Source organism: Amblyraja radiata, chromosome 14, assembly GCF_010909765.2.
Source record: "Amblyraja radiata isolate CabotCenter1 chromosome 14, sAmbRad1.1.pri, whole genome shotgun sequence".
Lineage (NCBI taxonomy): Eukaryota > Metazoa > Chordata > Chondrichthyes > Rajiformes > Rajidae > Amblyraja > Amblyraja radiata.
Window position 1 is genome coordinate 50,637,045 of NC_045969.1, and position 24,495 is coordinate 50,661,539.

The 24,495-nt window shown below is 44.9% G+C and overlaps 1 long non-coding RNA gene across 2 annotated transcripts in view; it reads left to right on the forward strand.

The window, feature by feature from the left end:
* The window catches only part of LOC116980761, a 28,772-nt gene extending 6,126 nt beyond the window's left edge, over positions 1-22,646 (forward strand). The window contains exon 3 of one of the 2 annotated variants that reach the window (XR_004414058.1): positions 22,578-22,646. This is a non-coding gene — a long non-coding RNA (uncharacterized LOC116980761). Of the gene's footprint in view, positions 1-1,488; positions 1,520-22,577 lie in introns of those variants that run through there. The other variant, XR_004414059.1, reaches the window with a different exon arrangement.
* The last annotated feature ends 1,849 nt before the right edge of the window (positions 22,647-24,495 follow it).

Here is a 24,495-nt window from a genome sequence, read left to right on the forward strand (position 1 = left end):
CAAATCTGATATTATTTGAAAAAAACACTCACAAGATTATCAAAATTTGAAGTTGGACCTTCTAGAGCAAGGCATGAATAGACAGGTAGAATTGGATCATTTAACATCATATTTTTATAATACTATTTTAAATATAGATATAACCTCGACAGAAGGTATAAGAAAACAATAGGAACATGAATTGGCTATAGAAATTCCCAAGGACCGGTGGGAAGATTATGTGTCATGTACACAAATGTTCGATTAACGTTAGACACACACTAATCAAATTTAAAATTGTACACCGATTATATTACTCAAAAACAAAACTAAATAAAATCTTTCCAAATGTCTCCCATCTGTGATAAGTGCCTAACTAAAGGGGCAACAATAGCACACTCATTTGTTTCCTGTGCAAAACTTCAGAAATTTTGGAAGGACATTTTTGAAAGCTTTTCAAAAATATTTAAATTAAGACTGGACCCAAATACAGAATTGATTATTTTCGGAGCAAGGGAAGCCTGTTCTGAACTAACGATATTTCAAAGATGTTTCCTAAACTATGGTTTGATAACGGCAAAAAAACTTATACTTAAATTCTGGAAAAACGCTCCTATCCCAACGTTTAAAATGTGGATCACAAATATGTCGGAAATATTACATCTCGAGGAAATAGGACTCGTTCTAGCAGGAAAACGAGATCAATTCTTAAGAATATGTTTACCTTTTATTGATTTGTTACAAGTGTAATATGGTGCAGCATAACCCTGGAAAGTTATTGTTTTAGAACTAGGTGATGGGTGTGAATCGTTATGAATTAGGCACATTCTGCGCCTGTCCCACTTAGGAAACCTGAACGGAAACCTCTGGAGACTGTGCGCCCCACCCAAGGTTTCCGTGCAGTTCCCGGAGGTTGCAGGTAGTGGAAGCAGGAAGGGAGACTGACAAAAACCTCCGGGAACCGCACGGAAACCTTGGGTAGGGCGCAAAGTCTCCAGAGGTTTCCGTTCAGGTTTCCTAAGTGGGACAGGAGCATTCCCTTTTTTGTTTAGCTCTACCTTCTTTGGATCTTTTACTTATTTCCTTTCCCTTCTTAAGGCCCTCTTCTCTTTGGGGCCTTGTTTTCTTTTCTTTTTTCTTTTTTTTTTCCTCACATTCTCAAGCTCGCAGTCTACTTAACCATCATTATTCATTTAACGCCAACTACTGCGGACTACACTTCACTACTATCCTCATTCTTCTCTTCGTTCTCTTTTCTCCTTTTCTATTACAGGTTAAAGTTTTTTTTTAAAGAGTGAAGTTGTACACAAAATGTATTATGTTGCATATCATGATTAAGATGTATGTACAATGCTTCTAATAAAAAAAGAGAGACCAAGAAGTGGGCATTCTCCCATCTTTGAGCAGTGGGAAATCTATATTGTGTGTAGAGGTGTGAGATAACTAGTGAATTTAACACTAAGTACATAGATGGCGGTAACACCTAAAAGTGATCTGCTTTGGAATAAGGTGGACAAAAATGCTGGAGAAACTCAGCGGGTGAGGCAGCATCTATGGAGCGAAGGAATTTTGGAATAATATGGATTTGAACTAGCCAGACAGTAGGATACAAAAAGCATGAAGGGGCAGAGAATATATTAGCAAGTGCCTTGGCAATTTAGAGGTTAAATATGTGGAACCGTGTGGGGAATGTGACCAAGGTGTTCACAAACTCAACAGACATGGGCGCGGCAGAGCAGTAGTCTTTGTGAACGCACACCTTCAATTACGCTCTCCAATGGAAACATTTCCTCCAGCTACAGTGCAGGTTTAGTTAAAGTGACAACTGAATGTAGATTTATAATTGCACTATAAATAATTGTGGATTTTATATGTCCCCGGCACCAGTTCTGCCCCAGAGCCACCAAAGCCGTTAACTTACTCCCGTGACAAAAGCCCTGCAGTCACATTCCTGGCTGCGAGCTGACTTTGATCAACTTTGACTTTGGGCTATGGCTTCTTCCTGGAAAAGGCTGGAAAACCTGCTGTTTTTGTCAGGAATGGAAGGACAGCCTGGAAAAGGAACAGCACAGGTGGAATAGTAGGAGGTGGGGCAAGGCTAAGTAGTCTTTGTGCAGTTGCAAGTGTAACTGGAGCAGTGGCAAACAGACGGTAACTAAGGAACCTGAAAAACACAAAACTAGATTTTCTGCTTAATTAATCCTTGAATGTTGTATATCGGCTGGTGGGAGTCAAGGTTTAAGAGTGTTGAATTATCAAAAACTCCACCATCAAAACAATGAAATTCTTACTGGAGTTTAACAGGCCCATATGCAATACGCACAGAAAATATAATAATAAAAACAATTCAATAAATCAATAATAACCGCCATAATTGTGCAAAAACCAGTATACAACGTCAGAGGCTCATAGTTGCTGAGGTTAGTGTTATGTAGTGTTCGGGAGGATGATGGTTGCTTGGGAAAAAGCTGTTATTGAACCTATTGGTCATGTTTTTCAGGCTCATGATGAGTGGATAGATTCTTGAATATCAAAGAAATTGAAGGAAATAGATTATCGCACGAGAATCAGTCATACAGCACTGAAACATGCCCTTCAGCCCAACTCATCCAAGCCCACCAAGGTGCCAATATATGCTAGCCCCACTTGTCCACATTTGACCCATATCCCTCTAAACCTTTCCTATCCATGTACTTGGCCTAATGTCCCTCAAATGTTTATATTGTTCTGACCTCAACCACTTCCTCTGGAGACTGATTCCATGTACCCACCACCCTCAGAGTGAAAAAGTTGCCCCTCAGGTTTCTTCAATTTATTTTTCCCTTTCACCTTATTGCACTATTGTTTTTGATTCTCCTCCCCTGGGAAAAAGCAGTGCATTCACCCCATCTAGTCCCTTCATGATGTTATTCACCTCCTCAATAAGATCAGCCCTCATTCTCCTACTCCTCAAGGAATATATTACCCAACCTCGCCCTACAGCTCAGTCCCTTGAGTCTTGGCAATATACTCGTAATTCTTTTACCAGCTTAATGGCACCTTTCCAATGCTGGGTGCCCAAACTTGAACACAATACTCCAAGTGCGGCCTCACCAACGCCTTGTACATCCCAACTTCATACTCACTGCCCCTGCTAATGAAAGCCAGCATGCCAAAAGCCCCCCTTCACTACCCTATCTATCTGTGATGCCTCTTTCATTGAATTATGTACTTGTGCTCCTGCCACCCTCTGCTTTACAACACTCCCCAGGGCTCCACCATTCACTGTGAAAGTCCTAACTTTGTCTGATTTTCCTCACATTATCTGAATGAAACTAGATTTCCCATTCCCCAGCTCACTTATTCAGCAGCAATCCTGATGTTAAGGTTATCATTCGGTCGTGATTGTATTGAATGGCAAATCATTCACAAGATACGGGATGTATCAATACAAATTGTGGCAAACACAGAACAACTTTGAAAAGTAATTAAAGAACATCCCTTTTCACAATCACAATAATACTTTATTAGCCAAGTATGTTTTGCAACATACGAGGAATTTCATTTGCAAAGTCAGTCATACAAATATAAAGCAACAGAACACACAAAACAGAATGTGGAGCAGGGCCTACTCCACATCCTCACTGTGATGGAAGGCAAAACAAAAGTTCAGTCTCTTCCTTTAGCTCTCCTGTGGTCTGGGGCCTCGAGCCCTCCGTTGTCGTGATGATCTTGACTCCCGTAGCCGGCGTTTGGGCCCACCGCGTCGAGTGGTTGCTCCTGCATCAGGGTTGTCAGCTCCCCCGCGCCGGACAATCCAACCCCGCGTCGGCGTTGGTCGGAGCTTCCGCAATGTTGGAGCTCCCGACATCCACAGCCCCCCCCGTGACTGCGAGCCCGCGATGTAAAGTCCGCAGGCTGCAGTTGGAGCGATCCCAGGCAAGGGATCGACTCCGATGTAAATCTATGCCCCGCGGTGGGGCCCACGGCCTCCAGCTCCATCGATGGTAGGCCGCAGAGCGACCAGCGAATGCGATCCAAAAATTCATCGCTTCTCCAGTAACGCAAGAAACAGAAAAAAAGTTTCCCCCTCCCCACATAAAACAAACCGGAGAACATTCACATAGACTTTAAACACACACTAAAAATTAAAAAAAGACGAAAAACAAACAGACTATTGGCGGGGCTGCCAATCATTCGGCTTCTAGTGGTAGCACGGTAGCACAGCAACAGAGCAAATGCTTTACAGCGCCAGAGACCCAGGTTCGATCCTGACTACGGGTGCTTGTCTGTACAGAGTTTGCAGGTTCTCCCTATGACCCGAGTAGGCTAGTGTTAAAGTGCGGGGATTGCTGGTCGGTGCGGACTCGGTGGGCCGAAGGGCCTGTTTTTGCGTTGTATCTCTAAACTAAACTAAATTCCGAGCTTGCCTACAAAAGATCTCATGAACACTTTCCAGTTAGTGATTTCTTTCTGAAAGACCCAAACGTCAACTCTGCAGTAAATGTTTATTTTGAGCCTACAGGTGTGAAGGTGTGATCATTGTGCAGAAGGACAGTTATGGTATAATTTATGCCATCATGGCAATGCTTTGATAGCAACAATTTAAGAATGCTGAGTAAGCAGGGTGTGGGATTGTTGAGTGTGTAAATTGTGACTGCAATCATTTTGGGACTTCCGCCTCAGTTTCATACATGCATGAGTTTAATTTAGTTAAATTTAGAGATACAGCATGGAAACTGGCCCTTCGGCCCACCGGGTCTGCGCCGACCAGCTATCCCCGCATATTAACACTATCCTATAACCACTAGGGACATTTTTTTACATTTACCAAGCCAATTAACCTACATGCCTGTATGTCTTTGGAGTGTGGGAGGAAACCGAAGATCTCGGAGAAAACCCACGCAGGTCACAGGGAGAATGTACAAACTACGTACAGACAGCTCCCATAGTCGGGATCGAACCCGGGTCTCAGACGCTACATTCGCTGTAAGGCAGCAACTCTACCTCTGTGCCACTGTGCCGAGTTCATCAGCATAAAACTAACCCGCATTGCTATTGTCATAGTTCCATGTCAGTTCCACCTGCTGTGATACAAATTAGATTTGTGCTATTTAGATTCTTAGAAAATTGTTTAAATCTGTTGCTGTTTGATTGTTTAGTTTGGTGCTGTGGCTTCTGCACAAACCAGTTACTCCAGTCATGGGTGTGTTTGTGCAGCATAACCGGATAGACCTTTAAGATGAGGAGGAATTTCTTTAGTCAGAGGGTGGTGAATCAGTGGAATTAATTACCACAGAAGGCTGTGAAGGCCGCCTCAGTGGATCTTTTTAAGGCGGAGATTGACAGATTCTTGATTGGTACAGGTGTCAGGGGTTATGGGGAGAAGGTAGGAGAATGGGTTGCGAGAGAAAGATAGATAGGCCATGATTGAATGGCGGAGCAGACTTGATGGGTCGAATGGCCTTATTCTGCTCATAGAACTAGGTATGTTACAAAACTTACCTTCAGCGGCGCTGCAGTTCTGTCACTGACCGTGTGCGCGACTTTGACGCCTCGGGGGGGGGGGGGGGGGCGGGATTAAAATGCCGTTTTCTCCTGCCTGTCCAAGATATATTTTCTTGGGCTTCTACCTGATGCTGAATAATCGTTCCGACTGCCATTCTCGGAATATTTTTTTTTAAACCGCGGGACAATTTCAGTGCTGGAGTAAAATAAAAAAGCGAATTCTAATGCTGCCAACGCCAACAAAGGGACGGATCTCACGTGCGGGACAAAACATAAGGAAAGTCGGATTTTTTACATATAAACTTGCATCTTAGGATTACTTTAATCAAAATTTCAACGGCGAAAATTTCATTATTTAAATATACGAACCGGCAGTGTTTTTCCTGCCGATATGGGGTTTAAATGCACCACAAACCGCAACGTTTCAATCTATCGCGTTCCACAAAAACCCACGCGCAAGATGATTAAAATGACCATTAATTTACGGGAATTAAACACTAAATTCCTTCCATTTGGCCTATAAATTCATGATAATGAGATTTAAAAATCATGTTATATTGTGAATTCTTGGGTGAATGGTATTTGGACACTTAGGCTATTTAAAAATGTTAACCTTTTCTTAAGAAATGGATAAATGTTTAGATCTAGTAATTGAATGTAGTAATTAGCTACAATTAGGTAACTAACTCATTATAAGCTTTAATTTCAGGTCATCCAAGTAAGATTTTTTCATATTTGTTTCAGAATGCTTCAATCTATAATAACAGAAAATTTCATTCAGTTCTCTTAATTTATAAGAAAGTTATGGTCTTTTGACTGTCCTCGATCACAGCTTTTGAGTTAAGTCAATGGAAAAGCAATAGGGAACAAGATGCTAATTTCGCAACATTGCTACTAGAACGTATGAAGTGATGACATGGTTCGATTGTGCAACCCACACATGAAACTAATGTATATGCAACACACAGCGTCCTCCAGCATGGCAGTTAGGGTTGCCAACTTTCTTACTCCCAAATAAGGGACAAAAAGTAAAAATAAGGGACAAATTCCTGACGGCAATTCATTGACCGACTCGGTCGTGGCTGGGTGAATGATGAGTTGGCCCAGGTGCTGGACTGCACACAAAGCCCAGCCTGCGGGCCAGCTGAGGAGTTTTGGCCCGGCACACCATCCAACTCATGAACCGATGATCGGCCATGAGAAGGAGGTTTGGTGGTGTCGGCGGTAAGCGAAGGTCTGAAGGTCGGACAGCTGGCCGGGCAGCCGACCGACGGGGCCACGGGCGATGTGCTGCTGCTGCACTCCATGGGCTGCACTATTTCGGGGCGGTTGAGGCGGGGCCGGACGCAGCGCTCCGACCCGACAGTCCCCTCGACTCAAGTAGGAGCAGTCAAATACGGGACAAGGGCAGTCCCATATGGGACAAATCAATTTAGCCCAATATACGGGATGCAAGTGTGTCCATACTTCAGACCCAACTTGAGTGTTAAACCCTGGCCCCACATTCAGACCAAGTGCAGTATCCTAGGCTCATTGGTAACAGCAAGGGCACTTGTACGTTAAGTAAGTAAGTAATTTAGTTTATTGGCCAAGTATTCACATACAAGGAATTTGACTTGGTGCTCCGCCCACAAGTGACAACATGACATACAGTGACAGTTACGAATGACTCAGAAAACACTAAACATTAATAATAATAAATCATTAATGATAAAACACCATTGATCAAGCATGTGAACCAACAAAATACCAGATCAAAGGGAGGCTACAGATTTTGGTTGTTGAGTAGAGCAACTACTCATGGATAAAAACTGTTTTTATGTCTGGCTGTGGCAGCTTTGACAGTCCGGAGTCGCCTTCCAGAGGGAAGTGATTCAAAGAATTTGTGGCCAGGGTGAGAGGGGTCAGAGATGATCTTGCCTGCTCGCTTCCTGGCCCTTGCAGTGTACAGTTCATCAATGGAGGGAAGGTTGCAGCCAGTAATCTTCTCTGCTGATCGGACGATTCGCTGCAGCCTCCAGGTGTCATGCTTGGTGGCTGAGCCCAACCAGACCATGATGGAGAAGGTGAGAACAGACTCTACGATGGCCGTGTAGAATTGAACCATCATTGCCTGTGGCAGTGGTGGCATCACAAAGGTGTCATCTTGAGAAGCAGAAGATCGGCAGCTTCAATGAACCACTGGCACTCTTGAGATGGGACCTCATCAACCTTGGAAATGTGTCAGAAGACAGATTACTGCATATTGTATGCCCAGTAAGTCCCTTGGAATGGTGGAAATGAAAGATGTGATAGCTGCCTAACTATCCACAGTTGTAATTGGACAAACTGTTGTTTCGCTTGCAATGGAACCTATCCCATTGAAGTCTTTGCCTGACTTTTAGCTTTAGACTAGACTAAGTGGGACCCGTTTGGGGGGGGGGGGGGGGGGGGGGCTGCAGCATCACACACACACACACTAACTCCCCCCCTTGATATTATATTAATATTGTAATTAATATTTAATTAAGAGAGGGACAGAAGGAACTGAAGATGCTGGTATACCAAAAAAAGACACAAGATGTTGCAACTGAGTGGGTCCGACAGCACCTCTGGAAGATGTGGATATGTGACATTTTGGATCAAGACCCTTCTTCAGATTTAGTTAGTTAGATTTAAATCCCACAGATGCCTTAGAAGGATGTGAACACCCCTCTCTGGTTGCCTGCACTATCAAGCACATAGTTTACTGATCAGGAACATTGACCTGTGGAGTAAATCTGACCATTCCAATTCCAAATATACAATGTGTGAATGGCTGGTCTAGGTGGCTGGTTTATGTGACACTATGTCGGGTTACTCCCACAACATTGATTCAATCAGTCAGATCAGTCTGAAGAAGGGTCTCGACCTGAAACATCACCCATTCCTTTGCTCCATAGATGCTGCCTCACCCGCTGAGTATCTCCAGCATTTTTGTCTACCCACAACATTGGTGTGCAATGCCAGTGAATGTCAAGAGAAGGTGGTTCTTTGCTGAAGACATCTTTTGTGGCACAAGCATCACTTGCCACTAAATGCTGTCTGGGCCCTGTTGCATTTAAGTGCGGACTTTCTGAGGAGTCATGAATGAAATTGAATATAACATAGTCATCAGCAAAAAATCCTATTGCTGGACCTTGCAAAGAAAGTTGTTATTGATGAAGCACCTGAAAATGACTGGGCCGAGAGGCCTGCCTTGGACAACTGCTGCACTGGTAGGACACTTGACCTCCCATCAACCAAAATCATATTCCTTTCTTTATGACATACCAACCATTGGAAAATTACACAATGTCCATTGCCCAGTTTTATCAGGATACCATGCACAAGTGAACAGTTTAAAAACAACGGATTATGCAATTGCCAGATGACCCTAGACCTTCCCTACCATTGGAATTTGGACCCCCAGGTCCAAGTTCATGCCAGTGGGGGGTGCTTTCGGAGCGCTAGTATGGGTGTTATGGGCTGAAGGGACTGGTTTCTAGAGGGCTGGTATGGACATTGTGGGCAGAATGGATTCTTGGGCTGGCAGTTCAGTCACTCAATCCTGATGTGCTGGCAGCTCACTCACTCACGGCTGGTGGGCTGGCAGATGACCAACGGCTATTCCTTGGCCGTTTGAACGGTGGCCGTTTGAAGGAGAGGGCGGTGAATCGGCCAACAATATTCCAGTCCCCAGGGCGGTGACGTTTACACCCAGAGATGTTCACACGTTCACACTCGTTCACACCGGAGGAGGCGCTGTCCTGAACGGCTGCCTGTCCTGCAGCTGTCCGTTTTTTTTCCCTTCTTTTTTATTATTTTTAGTATGTTGAGTGTGTAGTCAGGGGGCCTAATCTTTTTATGTGTGGGGGGTGGTGGGGGGGAAGGGGGAAACTGCTTTTCGAGTCCCTACCTGGTCGGAGGGGTTGCCTTCCTCCGAGCAGCGACTTCGACCTGTCCTTGCGGCTTACCAGCGGGTCCTCGAGCGACGTTTCCCTGAGGGGACCTGGCCAGAACATCGGCTTTGGCGGCGGCGCAGAATATCGGCTTTGGCGGCAGTGCAGCGCTGGAGCGCTATTGCGGAGCGGGCGATGCCTTTCCTGGGTCGCCGCGCTGGAACTCCAGTATGCTGGGACCGCCGATAAGAACATTGTGGAGCCGCGGTTCTGTGGAGCGGCCAGCTGCGACGCTGAACGTTACATCCCAGAGCCTGGGATCTCTTGCTGAGATCGCCAGTGTGCGGAGCTTCGTGCGGCGCGGTCTGTTGGCTTGGAAGCCGCGGTCTCCGGTGGGAAGGCGGCCGTTCCTGGCACCCCAAGCCGCTGGGGGTTCTCCCGACGCCGGAGCACCATCACCCGGCGAGAACATCGGGCGCCGTGGCGGCGACTGTGGAGGCCTCAATAGGCCCGACTTTGGGTGGATAAGAGGATGGGGACTGGACTTTGTGCCTTCCCCCACAGTGGGAATCACTGTGGGGGGATGTTTTTGTGTTGAACTTCTTTTTGAATGCTATGTTGTATTTTTATTAGTGTGCTGCAAGGACATCAGAATTTCCCCTGAATAAGGGGATTAATAAAGTTTAATCTAATCTAATCTAATCTAAGCAGGGTGCAAGGCCACCAAATTCAAATGCAGTTTCCTACCATTTCAAGCAGTGTGCAAGGCCACCAAATTCAAGTGCAGTTTCATACCATTTCAAGCAGGGTGCAAGGCCACCAAATCCAAGTGATGTTTCATACCATTTCATGCAGGGTGCAGGGCCACCAAATTCAAATGCAGTATCATACCATTTCAAGCAGGATGAAACCACCATAAAAACCACACTCACAGTTCAGTAGACATTCAGTGTGTTCAGTTGGTTCACAACTCAGACAGAGAGTCATGACCTCTCTCTCTCCCATCTTGCAGAGACTGAGCCACGCCCACACTTCCGGGTTTTATAGTCCCTCCCCCTCCCACCAGAAGGAGCGTGGCCTTCATGGCGTGATTGACGAGTGAGAATCTCAACATTTTAAAACATTTATAAGTCTTTTATTTTTCATCGATGGGAAAAACCCTCTTATCCTGCGCAGCGGAGGGTGACTCTGAGTAAGATGGCCAAAAATCACAGCCGTAAGTGGTAGCGTTTTTTCTAAAATCAATATGCAGTGCAAACAGGATGTGGTCAAGATGAGACTTTTAATTATATAGATATCTATATATTACTAAAAGTCTGATCTTGACCGCTTTTGGCTTGCTGTGCTGTGATTTCCGAGAGAACGCCGCCACCTACGGCCGTCATATTTGGCCACCTCGCTCAGAGCCCCCCTCCGCCTTCCGGGACCGGAGGATTTTTCCCATCAATGAAAAATCAGAGAGATATTAATGTTTTTATGTAACGCAAGGCTCAGTGCTGGGACCTCAGCTATTTACAATATATATTAATGATTTGGACGAGGGAATTGAATGCGGATGACAATAAGCTGGGGGGCAGTGTTAGCTGTGAGGAGGATGCTAGGAGGCTGCAAGGTGATTTGGATAGGCTGGGTGAGTGGGCAGATGCAGTATAATGTGGATAAATGTGAGGTTATCCACTTTGGTGGTAAAAACAGGAAAGTAGACTATTATCTGAATGGTGGCCGATTAGAAAAAGGGGAGATGCAATGAGACCTGGGTGTCATGGTGCACCAGTCATTGAAAGTAGGCATGCAGGTGCAGCAGGCAGTGAAGAAAGCGAATGGTATGTCAGCATTCATAGCAAAAGGATTTGAGTATAGGAGCAGGGAGGTTCTACTGCAGTTGTGCAGGGTATTGGTGAGACCACACCTGGAGTATTGTGTACAGTTTTGGTCTCCAAATCATCTGAGGAAATACATTCTTGCCATAGAGGGAGTACAGAGAAGGTTCACCAGACTGATTCCTGGGATGTCAGGACTTTCATATGAAGAAAGACTGGATAGACTCGACTTGTACTCGCTAGAATTTAGAAGATTGAGGGAGGATCTTATAGAAACTTACAAAATTCTTAAGGGGTTGGACAGGCTACATGCATTAAGATTGTTCCTGATGTTGGGGAAGTCCAGGACAAGGGGTCACAGTTTAAGGATAAAGGGGGAATCCTTTAGTAGATGAGAAAAACATTTTTCACACAGAGAGTGGTAAATCTCTGGAACTCTCTGCCACAGAAGGTAGTTGAGGCCAGTTCATTGGCTATATTTAAGAGGGAGTTAGATGTGACCCTTGTGGCTAAAGGGATCGGAGGGTATGGAGAGAAGACTCCATACAGGATACTGAGTTGGATTATCAGCCATGATCATATTGAATGGTGATGCAGGCTCGAACGACCGAATGGCCTACTCCTGCACCTATTTTCTATGTTTCTTTTTTTTAATTTTAATTGCCATTCTCTCTGCTGCCCCTGCTGGTGGGAGGGGGGAGGGTCTATAAAACCCGGACGTGGTTTTCCTCACTCAGTCTCTGCAAGATGGAGGAAGCCAGAGGGTCAAGTCTCTCTGAGCAACACTGAACACACGTCTACTCAACTGTGAGTGCCCTTAATGTGGTTTGAAAATGAAAATATGGTTGGTATTAAGTAAAAATGCACTGCAAATGGTTGTTTGGGTGCATTGGGTTAAAGTAAAAAGGCACTACTACAAATTGTGTTTTGGGTGCTTTGGGTAACTTCCTGTTTGCACTGTATATTGATTTTAGATAAAACGCTACCACTTACGGATGTGATTTTTGGCCATCTTATTCAGCCCCCCTCTGCTCAGCAGGTGCAGAGGATTCTTCCCATCAATGAAAAATAAAAATGTTATTAGTGTTTTCCGGTGGGAGGGGTTATAAAATCCGGAAGTGTGGGTGTGGCTCAATCTCTGCATGATGGGGAGGGAGAGGTCACGACTCTGTCTGAGCTGTGAATCAACTGAACACACTGAATGTCTACTGAACTGTGAGTTTGGTGTTTTGTGTGGTTTTATGGAGGTTTCACCCTGCTTGAAATGGTATGAAACTGCATTTGAATGTGGTGGCCTTGCACCCTGCTTGAAGTGGTCGGAATCTGCACTTGAATTTGGTGGCCTTGCACCCTGCTCGAAGTGGTATGAAACTGCACTTGAATTTGGTGGCATTGCACCCTGCTTGAAGTGGTAGGAAACTGCACTTTAATTCGATGGCCTTGCACCCTGCTTGAAGTGGACGGAAACTGCACTTGAATTTGGTGGCCTTGCACCCTGCTCGAAGTGGTAAGAAACTGTACTTGAATTTGGTGGCCTTGCACCCTGCTTGAAATGGTAGGAAAATGGATTTGAATTTGGTAGCCTTGCACCCTGCTTGAAATGGAATTTCAAGGACTAGCCATGAGTCAACTGCCAGCCCACCAGCCGTGAGTGAGCTGCCAACACATCAGGCTTGAGGGACTGAGCTGCCACCCCAAGAACCCATACCAGTGCTCCAGAAAGCCCCCCCACTGGCCACCAATATTGGAATTGGTGGAGAGGTGGAATATTGCGTCGGGGGACCAGCCTTCCCGTGTGAACATGGGACCCAACGGGTCCCACTTAGTCTAGTATATATATATATATATAAATTAGTTTTAGAGATACATCACAGAAACAGGCTCTTCGGCTCTCCGAATCCGTACCGACCAGTGCTCCCCGCACATTAACACACTCGGGACAATTTACATTTACTCCAAGCCAATTACCCTGCAGACCTGTACATCTTTGGAGTGTGGGAGGAAACTGAAGATCTTGGAGAAAACCCACACAGGTCACGGGGAGATGTGCATACAGACAAGCACCCATAGTCAGGATTGAGCCCAGCTCTCCGGCACTGTAAGGCGGAAGGTTGATCGCTGCGCCACCGAGCCGCTTGGGGCGAAAAGCACAAAACCAGTGTTTTGCCTGCTTTAAAATGAAGTGATCTATGATCCTATTCTCCATTTTTACAGCAAGCATAAAATAAGATATGTTTTCCTGCTATGATTGATAGAAGGACAGATATGATGTTGTGATCTGATCAATAGAACCATGGAACCTTTCCAGAGTTTGCATGTTTGCTTTGTCCTGCCCCCACCTCCCTTCCAGCTTTCTTCCCTCCCTTCCCTTTCTTCCCCTCTCTCTCCATCCCTCCCCCACCCCATTTTTCCGACTACTTTCACTGTCCTCCACTGTTTTACTATTTGTGTGCCTCGTTGTCAACTTCCCTTCAGCCAACAATGATCCATTCTCCATTTCCTTATCGTCGTTTGCTTTGATCTGTTGTTTTCACATCTTATACTTCCATATCACTAGCCTCCCTCTCCCCTGACTCTCAATCTGAAGAAGGGTCTCGACCTAAAACGTCACCCATTCTTTTCTCCAGGAGATGTTGCCTGCCCCACTGAGTTACTCCAGCATTTTGTGTCCTTCTTCAGAATCTTCAAACTTGTAGTTTGTGAACCCAGTGAGAGTTAGTTATTGCATCTCATTTCAGCTCTATCCTCGAGCTGGTCTATCCACCGTTGTATTCTGTCATTTGCTTGATTTTGTCCTCTCGTGCTTTCTGTGACCAAAGGTGACACATACTTATGTTAAAAGCCTTTTCAGCATGTTTTATTATCTACAAATATTGCTGCATGTGAATGCCCAATCTCTGTGCTCTAACCATCTTTAAAATTTAATTTTTGCCATTTAATTTTTACGATATTCTTAATTATTTTATTCCCTAAGTATGTTATTTTGTATTTCTGCATTAAAAGTCACAGGTCATCGACCATTTTCACCACTTAGTGTGCCGGCTATTGAGGGAGTGCAGCGTAGGTTCACCAGGTTAATTCCCGGGATGGTGGGACTGTCATATGTTGAGAGAATGGAGCGGCTGGGCTTGTATGCTCTGAAATTTAGAAGGATGAGAGGGATTCTTATTGAAACATAAGATTATTCAGGGTTTGGACATTCTAGAGGCTGGAAACTTGTTCCAAATGTTGGGGGAGTCTTGAACCAGGGGCCACAGTTTAAGAATAAGGGGTAAGTTTTTTTGTTTTTTTTTAATATTTTTATTTATTAGAAGTACAGTAAATTACAGTAGTACAAGCCAGATATATCTTATTACATTTATTGTACCGCTTCATTTTTTAAGCTTTAAGAAAAGATAGAAATAAAGAAAGTAGAGAAAGTGAGCGAAAGAAAGTTGTGTTCGTGTAAAAGAGTGGTCAATAAAAATAAAAAAAACATTAGTTAGAGAAAAGAATTAAGAAATAGACCCTAGAAAAGAAGGAAGGAAAAAGGAAAAAAAAAACAAAAGCTCTATTATAAAAACCGCGCAAAAGGGATATACCATCTTCATATTTTTCCTCCCCCCTTACCAGATCCTGGCACCATTTCTTTTTTGAAGTACTGATACACCTTATTCTTGTAGTAAGTCGATAAATGCAGACCACGTCTTTTGGCAGTGGTCTGATTTGCCTGCAAGGAGGAGTCTCCTATCTTCCAGGTGTAATATTTCAAACATATTTGAAATCCACATATTTATTGTTGGTATAGGAGCGTTCTTCCAGAATTTAAGTATAAGCTTTTTTCCCATTATTAGCCCATAATTAAATAGATTATTGTTTAGTTCAGGGCTACTTCCATTGTTCTAAAGATAACCCATTCAGGTTTTGGTATCAGTTTTATTTTGAATAATTTTGTGAGTAATTTTTCAAAAATTTCAGTCCAGAATTTATTTTAAGGAGGACATTTAGAACGGAGATGAGGAAAAACATTTTCACAACAGGCACCCACAGAAGCCACATCAAAGCCTAGTTTTCAGTATCTTTAGAACCACATTTTTAAACATATGTTGAAAATGAACCATAACTATAGCTGGTGCTAAGCTAAATTTTAAATGGCTGTATGATTACATGATTACTTCCAGACCTCACAAATTAGGCTCCCTTACCCTGTGCCATCATTTAAATAGAGCGTAAACCTTATACAGACATTATGTTCTAGTTGTGGTGAAGCCGCAATTGGAGCTCAGTATTGGTCACCCTGCCATAGAAAGGATGCCATTAAGCTGGAAACATTACAGAGAAGATTTACAAGGATGTCAAGAGGACTCGAAGGGCCCGAGCTCTTGGGAGAGGTTGAGCAGGTCAGGACTTGGAGTATGGTGGGCTGACGGGTGATCTTATAGAGGCGTATAAAATTATATCTGAGAGGAATAGAAAGAGTGAAAGCACAGAGTCGGTTACCCAGGGCAGGGGAATCAAAAACCAGAGGACATAGTTTTAAGGTGAGAGTGGATATAGTGAACTGAGTGGTAACTTTTCACTCAGAGGGTGGGGGCATATGAAACGAGTTGCCAGAGGAGGTAGCTGAGGCAAGTACAATAAAAACATTTAAAAGACACTCGAGCAGACACATGGAAAGGAAAGGTTTCAAGGGATATGCCGGCAAGTCCCCAGCTTCCTGAAAGTGGCAACACAAGTAGCTAGAGAGGGAAGTAGACAGTGAGTTGTGGGTCTGTGGTATGCTCTGCCTCAGAGGGCGGTGGAGGCCGGTTCTCTTGATAATTTCAAGAGAGAGCTAGATAGTGCTCTTAAAGATAGCGGAGTCAGGGGATATGGGGAGAAGGCAGGAACGGGGTACTGATTGGGGATGATCAGCCATGATCACATTGAATGGCGGTGCTGGCTCAAAGGGCCGAATGGCCAACTCCTGCACCTATTGTCTATTGTCTGTTGTAAAGAGGGCAAGGGGTATACTTTCCTACATCAGTCTGGACATTTATAGAGTTGTAGCTTTATAGGAGTTTGGTGAGAACACATTTGAAGTCTGATTGTGGAGGTTTGGAAGAGGATGCAGAAGAGGTTTACTAGAATGCTACCAGGATATATGGGGGTATTAGCTACGATAAGATGTTGGGCAAACTTGCATTGTTTTCTCTGGCGCATTACAGGAAGAGAGAAGTATATAAAATTATGGGAGGCTAGAGAATAGAGGGCATAACTTTAAGCTTCAAAGGCTCAAAATATTTTACTGTCACGTGTACCAATTAAGTTGCAGTGAGACTCGATTTCCCATACAGACGTAGGTGAGAGGGGCAACGTTTAAAGGAAATATGTGGGCCACGATGTTTGTTCAGTGAGTGGTGAGTACCTGGAATACACTGTTAGGTGTGGTGATGGAGGTAGGTATACTAGTGTCATTTAAGATGATTGTCAAGAGACAAGACAAGAGTAGGAAGTGGATATGCTGGGAATGGATATGCTGGGAATGTAGCGATTGTATCACATGCAGGAAGAGAAAATGAGTGTGACTTGGCATCATGTTCGGCACAGACACTGTGGGCCGAAGGGCCTGTTCCTGTTCTATGTTCTATGTGATTGATGCCACACGATATCCCCACTGAAGTTCTGCAACTCAGCAGTGATGAGATTCGGTCACAAACCCACAGTCTCAGCGTTCGCACCGGTAGATGACTTCAGAGTCATCAGGCTTGTGATCTCGCATCTAGAATGGAAATAAATCTGATTCAGTTAACTACAAACAAATCCTGTTGTTTGCCACAGGAAAAATCATCACCAAAAAACACCTGCAGTCATAAGTTCATAGGTTCATAAGTGATAGGAGGAGAACTAGGCCATTTGGCCCATCAATTCTACTTCACCATTCAATCATGGCTGATCTATCTTTCCCCCTCAATCCCATTCTCCTGACTTCTCCCCATAACCTTTGACACCCATACTAATCAAGAATCTATCTATCTCTGCCGTTAAAATATCCATTGGCTTGGCCTCCACTGCCTTCTGAGGCAATGAATTCCACAGATTCTACTGCTGTGACCTAATCAGATTTATTTCCATTCGTGACTATTGACATAATCCTGACATCTCCAAGGTCTTCCTCATCGAGACTCTGAAAAACAAAGACCACTTCTGATATATTGGGAGCTCTTGGCTAATGCCTCGATGGCAGCCTCGCCTTTTCATCTTTTTTTTGTTATTTTTAGCGTGTTCAAAAAGTTTATGTTAATGTTCTCTGGATTGTTTTATGCGGGGAGTGGGCAGGGGGGGGGGGGGGGAAACCTTTTGTCAATTTCTTACCTTGCCGGAGATGCGATTGTTTTCCGGGTCGTATCTCCCGTCGCTCTGCGGCCTAACATCGTGGAGCTGGAGGCCTTGCTCGGGACTGACATTGAACCCCACCGCGGGGACGTGGACTTACCATCAGAGCCGATTCCTTGCCTGGGATCGACGCTCCAACACCGGCCTGCAGACTTTAACATCAAGGAGCTCTCGCAGTCTCAGGTGGAGACCGACGTCGGGAAGCTCCAAAAGCCGCACGACGTTCGACTAGCCCCGACGCGGGGTAGATCGCCCGACGCAGGGGAGCTGAGATTTCCCCCCCCCCCGATGCAGGAGCTTGATCGCCCCGACGAGGAGGCCCCCTGCCGGCTACGGGAGTAAGATCAGTCCGTCAATGGAAGGTTAGAGGCCCCCGACTGCGGGAGAACAAAGAAGGGAAGAGAGTGAACTTTTTTTAGCCTTCCATCACAGTGAGGAATGCAGAGGAGTCACTGTGGTGGATGTTCATGTATTTTGTGTGTTGTGTTGTTTTTTATTGGTATGACTGTGTGGCAAATCAAATTCCTCGTAAGTTGCAAAACATACGTGGCTAATAAAGTATGATTATCATTTTGATTATGACGAAGGCAGACATAAATGGTGATATTCACCGTCATCTTCATTCCATCGATGCAGCCTGTGATCTATTGAGAAAAAGTGTGTTTGAAGAACAAGACCTCAGATTCGGCAAAAAAAACCTGAAGTTCTGGTCCCTGTCCTCAGGAATGGGCGGAAATCCCGGAGGGGGGGGGGGGGGGCACGGGGACACATCCCCCCATGTTTTGAGAGGTGGTGGACAATCCCCCCATGTTTTGTAATCCGGATTTTGAAAATTGGTGAAAAAATAATATATTGAAAATCGGCGCTTTCCACGAGACAGTGGGGGTGGGACTGATGATCGAGGGAGGGCGCCGATTGGACGAGAGAGACGTCGTTCAGCAGGCATTGGGGGGTCCATGGTGATTCAGCGCGATGATTGGAGGAGGGAGGTGTCGGTCAAGGGGGTGGAAGTAGGGGGGTGGGGCTGAGGATAGAGCACGGTGATTGGAGGAGTTCTGGTGGAGCAAAGATCACATAACGGAGCTTGAATCGGCCCGTTCGTGGGGCTTTTCATCGCCCTGCACGGCTTAAAATTGGCCGTGGGATCTTCCATCGCCCTGCTGTCAATTTGCTGCGTCGAATCGATCGAGGCTCCCAATGTTGAAGCCCCCGCCAGGCGATGAAAGGCCCCGTGAACGGGCCGATTGAAGCCCCACGATTCGGGGCAGACGAAGCTGCTGTTGCTGGAGTTCAGAGTCGGTCACCAACCAGGTCAGCTCCCGATGTTACTGTTCACAGGGCCCACGGCTGAAGCCTCCAAAGCCTCGCGTGCACGTGTGTGTGTGCGCATGCGCGCGCAGAAATTGTGTGTCGTCCCCCCCATGTTTTGATAGCGATTTCCGCCCCTGTCTTCTGGTGTGGCTTTGTGACCTCAACCTTCCGCCGGCATCTCGAGAAGTTGGGAAAATACCACCAATGCTGCCTCTGTAAAACTCACCATTGGGAGGATAAGCAAACCACGGTCATTGCCAACATCCCCCACACCTGTGGCCCCAGTAGCACTCACTCAGTCAAACCACTCTGTGGGGCAGGATATGTCACTAAACTGTTACTAGATTCCGGAGTGCTGGTGGCCCGTCATGGATGATGATAGCATGGTTGTGCATGGCACAAGAACATGTGCATGGGAGAGATGAACGTAGAGAGGCTGATGCACACGAGCAACCGCCGGAGCTGAAGTTAGACGTTACGGCTGGAAACTCCCTTGGCAGCAGTGAGTGGCCATGTCTTCCTGCGTGCATTGACATGCCCCTTGCACTCCACAGTACGCTGCTGAGCCGCCTTCCTGGCCCCTCGTTGAACCCTCGGGTGGATTTCCTCCACCCAATCCGCCGGAACAGACTGTGCATGCTGGACTGAGCAAGTCCCTAAACTCACCGAGGGTTCGAGACCCGTCAGCTACCCTCGCCTGGATTAGCACGCCAGTCAAAGCGGGTTTCCAGGGTGTGGCTGCTTTTCATGCTAACAGCTCCTTGGAGCCACAGGGGCCAGGTGGTGACGAAAGGAGCACGCCATGTCTCCCCACCAGAGGTTATACCCCTCCCTGAGCACTCCTATACACACCTGAATAGATCAGGCTAAATAAGGACAAGATAAGCAGGTGAACGTCAATGAATATCAGTGGATATTTTAAAAGCCAAGATAGATAGATTCTTGATTAGTTCGGCTGTCAGGGGTTATGGGGCTAAGGCAGGAGACTGGTGTTCGGAGGGAGAGATAGATCAGCCATGATTGAACAGCGGACCAGACTTGATGGCCTAATTCTGCTCCTATCACGAACAGAGGAAAGATTCAAGAATGTTCTCAAAACCTCCTTTGAAGCCACAAGACGAGAGTCGGAGCAGGTCATCCTCAATCCTAAGAAGAAGCTATTGATGGAATTGCAGTCTAGAAACAGAAAGCATATTTCCTGAAGTAATCTTCGTGGATCGCCACATGGCACTGATTTGCTTTGAGGTCACAAGATGCGGATGCAGCAAATAAGTAGCAAATTAAGGGCGTAACTGTCGCAATTCGCATAAAGGAACAATTCTTAGTTCAAAAAGACGTGACCGATTAAACTTTGCGATGAGTGGTTGCTGATCAGAATCTGAAAGCATTATTTTGTCTGGTGATCTCGGATAGTTGAACACAGTAAATGCTCAAAAGACTTTACATTGTGTGACTTCTACCAAAAATGAAGGGATGTGTCATTTTTAATTTGGAGCTAGCTTAGAAGATTTAGAAGTTACGGTGTGATGAAATTGCGTTCACTTTATGCTGATTTGCTTCACATTACTCATTTTATTTTTCAAAAAAATGGTACAGCTTCTAGGTCATAACTGGGTTAAATTTTTGGGAAGGTTTGTTGATTTTCTGCAGTTGGTGTCTTTAGTGTTAGTGAAGATGTCTGTGCTTGGTTAAGCCATTGATCATGTAACTTTGGGCATTCCCCAAATTTCTCAAGGATGGCAGTACCATGTATTGTATAAATTTGGCTCCTGGATAGCTGTCCAATTGTGTCTTGTTGTTGCGACATTTTGGGATCCTGGAAATGTTAGAATCTCCAATTATTAAAACGGGCATACTGGTTTACAATCTCCAACTCAAAATCGAACCAAACTTGATGGGTGTTCAATAAATGAGATGAACAATTATCTATGTTCTCGTACTGGAATATTCCTTGAGAGATCTACTTTAATATGTTTTGAAAAATATTTGCCAAAATTTGCCTAATTGGTGCTTATATTTTTCACCTTTGTGCGATCATTATCCTTCAGCAATATGGTCTTTCTGGTGTAGAAAGGAACGGCAGATGCTGGTTTGTACTGAAGATCGACACAAAATGCAGGAGTAACTCAATGAGTCAGGCACCGATGTCTAACACCAGTCTCCAACACCATCCTCCAGCACTGCCCTCGAACACTGCCCACACCTGCACCTACCATAACCACCCACTTACATTAATCCTATATTAAACCCATTAAAAAATTCTCCCTACATTCTTGCCCCCTCCCCCCAGCGTCTACCACTCACCTACACAGAGGTACAATTTATAGTGGCCAACTAACATTCCAACCAGCATATATGTGTTTGTGGGAGGAAACCAGAGCTGCTCGAGGAAGGACTAATGATGACAAATGGTGACAGGGAGAATGTGCAAACTGGCACAGACAGCAATGCAGGTCAGGACTGAACCCGAGTCTCTGGCATTGAGGCAGCGGTTGTAATGGCCTCATCAATGTGCCCATTTGGTTTATCTTAAACATTCATATACAACGAGTTAAACAAAGAACAGCACAGCATAGGAACAGGCCCTGTGGCCTTAAATGTCTATGATGAACATGATGCCAAAATAAACTAATCTCATTTCCCTGCACATGATCCACATCCTTCCATTCCCTTCCCTATCCCTCTATTCCCTATTTGCATTTAAAAGATCAAAGATGTTGGAACAAAGACTTTTTTTTTTGTAAACTGCTTAGAAATTGTGCCGACAGTGCATTTTGTGGTTGTGCAAAAGAATTTATCTGTGCTGTGCATACATGACAATAAAGAACCATTGTCCTTCGGTCCCCACTCGATCATGGCTGACCATGGGTGGCTCCAGGGTGCTATTCCCTATATGGAGATCACCTGTGTGTGACTTTGTTTAACATGGGGAGACTGGTGCACAGACAGCCACCCCACTGTCCTTGACAGATCTGGGTCAGGATCCAGTGGCATAGAGTCCAGCCTTCATCCGCCTTCCCAGCCGTTGTGACGCTTCACTAAGGTCAGCCATCGTCCTCCGCCTGTTCCACCGTTGAGGCCTTGGTTGGATTGCTCTTTGTCAGAGACCACCCCCTCAACCTTACCGCCATGGGTGGCCCAACCAGGAGCACAGCTCCAGACGGCATCGCTCTCAGTATCTCAGGACCACACAAGCATCTCCACCACGATAAGGTGACAATCCACGGAGAACCATTGAACCCTGGTTTATCAAAGTGGAGACAGAGCATTCGGGATGGCTTTGAGGATGCTGACCTCATGCATCAGGTGCATATTGAAGCCCATCCTGTCAGGCATCTCCTGCCCCATCTCCAGTTGAGCTTGCCAGGTCACATTGACCTTCCCTCTCATCCCAAAACCCAAAGATATGGACTGGAAACATGTCATCCTCAATCTTGGAAATGTATATCATTTGATGTAATATTACTTCCACCTACTGGCACACCACGGAAACACAGTTTATAAATAAATTGGTGGAATATCTTAAGCAGCGTCATTTATATATCATTTAATCTTACCCATCACCATCACTCCACCATTATGTGTAATCAATTTGTTGGCTTTTCTTTTTCCAAATCAAAATATATTTGCTTTACGTCTATTGACAAATCATGAATAAATAAAACTTAATGTGAGAAAGAGTTGATGTTGTATTGTAATTAATGATTGGGGTCAAGGAAAGCAGAAGATGGACACAAAAAGCTGGAGTAACTCAGCGGGTCAGACAGCATCTCTGGAGAAAAGGAATAGGTGACGTTTTGGGTCGAGACCCTTCTTCAAACCTCAAACATCTCAAGCATTTTGATTTTGTATATTTGCAGCAGTCAATTATGCATTTTGGCTGTCACTTTCATAATGATTGTACATTTACAATTCCTCCTATCTACTATTAAAACCATCTTGTCCCCTTTGTTCTCAACATATTATGACTATGCAGTGACCGCCCATTTTATTTTCTCCTCCCAACTCCCCTTTCTTTGCATATATCTGATCATGCCTGGGAGATTAATCTGCCTTCAAGGTGTATATACCATCATACACTATGGAAGTGTACATACCATCATACACTGTGAAGGTGTACATACCATCATACACTATGAAGGTGTATGTACCATCATACACTATGAAGTATATACCATCATACACTGTGAAGGTGTATATACCATCATACACTGTGAAGGTGTATATACCATCATACACTGTGAAGGTGTATGTACCATCATACACTATGAAGGTGTATATACCATCATACACTATGAAGGTGTATATATCATCAAACACTATGAAGGTGTATGTACCATCATACACTATGAAGGTGTATATACCATCATACTGTATGAAGGTAGATAAATGTCCTGCCCCCATTTTGCTCCTTATTTGCTTCTAGAGTATGCTCCTCAGTGCCTGAAACTCCTCCAAGGATATGTATGATCCCAGCTGCTTATGCTCGTTCCATGATGCCTTCTTTTTACTGACCAGAGGCTCAATTTCTCTCTTCACCCAAGCTTCCTTACTCCCAGCTGCTTTGCCTTTCACTATAACAGGAACATGCACCCCCTCAAGCTTTTAAAAGCATCCCAGATTCACGACGTTCCTTTGCCCGCATGCAACCGACTTCAGTCAACTTTAGCAAGTTCTTGTCTAATACTATCAACGTTTGCCTTTGGTGGTATTACAATTTGGTGGCCAATTCAGAATGTCAACTCATGTGCCCACCCTGTCTTTATCCATAACTATTTGAAAGCTCATAGAACAGTGGTCGCTGGTTCGAAAAGGCTCACTGATGGACGCTTCAGTTATTTGCCCTTCCCAATTTCCCAAGAGTGGATCAAACGTTGTCCTCGGGCCCTCTGCATATTGCTCCAAGGAAACCTTCCTGAGTACGTTGACCAAATTCCACCCCTGTCTTGTATGGAGCCCTGGTATCCCATCACACATCTAATTTATGTATTACAATTTGTCTCGGGTACAAAACAGGCCTAACAAAAAGGAACAAAGAGGTAAATCCAATCTGGAAATCAGAAGAAACATCGTACTCTGAAAGTGGTTAGAATGTGGTGCTATCCATTGCTTGGAGTACATGAGGTGAACAGCAAAGGTTACAGAGCGGTAGAGTTGCTGCCTTACAGTGCCAGGGACCCGGGTTCCATCCTGACTATGGGTGCTTGTCTATGCAAAATTTGTACGTTCTCACGGTGATCTCCCAACAGATCTCTGGTTTCCTCCCACATTCCAAACACATACAGGTTAATTGGGTTGGTATGATGGTAAATTGTCCCTCGTGCGTGTAGGGTAGTGTTAGTGTGTGGGGATCACAGGTCGGCATGGACTCAGTGGGCCAAAGGGCCTGTTTCCGCACTGTATCTCTAAACTAAACCAAATATATGTGCTGAGAAATACTTACACACATTGATCAGGTAAGATAATCAGGGGAGACAATGTTCGGGAGGCAGGGGACTCTTTTGAAATGTAAATACTGGATGGACTGATTATCTTATGTGACCTGTTTCGGCCTTGCATATTCTTTGTGTAGCAGGGTTAGCACAGCCAGTGGTGACTCAGGTTCAATCCTGGCCTCGGGTGCTGTCTGTGTGGAGTTTGCACAT